The following is a 1,749-nucleotide window of genomic DNA, read 5'->3' on the forward strand; positions in this document are numbered from 1 at the left end:
AGCGCCTGTGTTTTCCATCACTACCCTCCATCATAACCACACTGTCTTTCTGCTGAGTACATTGCCCACCAGTCACTGGAGGTGAACATAATCGCACATTTAAAGAGCAGCAGTTGAAAAGAAATCAACAAATGGAAATGTGTATCATTTTGTTTCGTTGTTTAACAGCTTAATTTAGAGATAAGAGTAACGGCAGTTGTAGACTGCTTTCCTCTGGGAGAACAGCGCCACCGTCTGGAATCCCAGGGTTTGCTCAAATTTAGGTTTGTGTGGCGTGGTAGGTAGAAAACCTGAGGTTTTGCTTTTGTTTTAATTAGCATTTATTGATTTCAAGTTTTGGAAAAATGAGTTTTTTATTAGTTGAAACTTTTTTCATCCTGAGAGGTTCATGAATTTTTTTTGTCAGGCTAAAAATAACAATTGTCCTCTCCCCAAAACAGATCTGGGAACTTTGGATCTTTGAGAAATCGACTGTAATGGTACCAAATACTCACATGATTTCCATTATAGTTCATCTTATTATAAAATTAATATTTCCATAGGGGTTGATTTTGTATTTATTTTGTGTGTAATTTTGTATTTTGTATATTTCTTGACTGTGTTTTCTTCAAAACTGCTTGACTTTTAACTGGATGTGTAATCAGTTTGATGTTTTGATTTTTTTTTTTCTAGTCTAGTGATTAAGTAAGGTTCACAAGGGAAAAAAATAAAATCAGTCCCCTGAAACTGAAAATTTTGCCAAAAGAAAAATTTAAGCACTGCAAAAATTTAAGCACATAAAACATAAAACATCATTACTATACATAAGTTCATTGGACCACCAAAATATGGCACATATATATGCATACATGTGGATCTAATATGGCTCCAAACAATAGTAAAACTGCCCACCATTATGCAAAATTATGCAAATCCTAAGCCCTTCTGAAATTGAAAGCATTATATAATATTTGCAAAAATCCTTGTTAGGTTTATGAATGAACAAAACAACTTATCAAAAAAAAAAAAAGGCATTCAACACTGAACAATCGCTTTTCTTGTATTGTATTAGGATGTTTTAATCAATGGCCTTCTTGCCATTGTTTCTCATAATCACTCTTAACACTCTAAAGTTCCATTCAGTGGCCAAAATCAGTCTCATCCTACACTGAGCCATGTGCTCCCTCTGAAGTGGAGCCAAGAACAATTGTTTCCTGGAAACAAAGGGCCCAGCCTCTCCACTGTGTCAAAGGAACAGGCCAGCGGAGCATTCGCAGAGGGTCCACTAGGTCAAGCACCATTAGAGTAATAATGATAGGGAGAAAAGATTACCAAAAGATGGTAAGAGCAGAATTGCCAATTCAGAACACGTGCACAGGATGCATTTTGATAATGCTGAAATTGGACCATAGAGTTTAAAAATTAGATAAAGTTTGTAAATTACATAGTTCCCATCAATCCTCCTGTTACATTGTTTCAGTCTTCAGTGTTCCTCTTCAATGTTACCAATCCACTCGGCAACATTTTTCCCCTCACTATCACTGAAACTATACTAGACCTACAAGGCTCCCTGCTCAACATGGGTCCTTTCTATTCATCCATCTCATTAGAACATAATGAAGTAGGCATGATTGTTTTTTCCATGTTACAGACTGAAGAACAAAGAGACTAAATAGATTTTCCCTGAACCACAGAGTTATTCATTTAAAGTTGTGGTGCTTTTCCTCTGATGTGAATGACAGGTCACTGTGGCCTTTGATGTTGGGTACC

The sequence above is a fragment of the Onychomys torridus genome, chromosome 16 (assembly GCF_903995425.1).
Source record: "Onychomys torridus chromosome 16, mOncTor1.1, whole genome shotgun sequence".
NCBI classification, from domain to species: domain Eukaryota; kingdom Metazoa; phylum Chordata; class Mammalia; order Rodentia; family Cricetidae; genus Onychomys; species Onychomys torridus.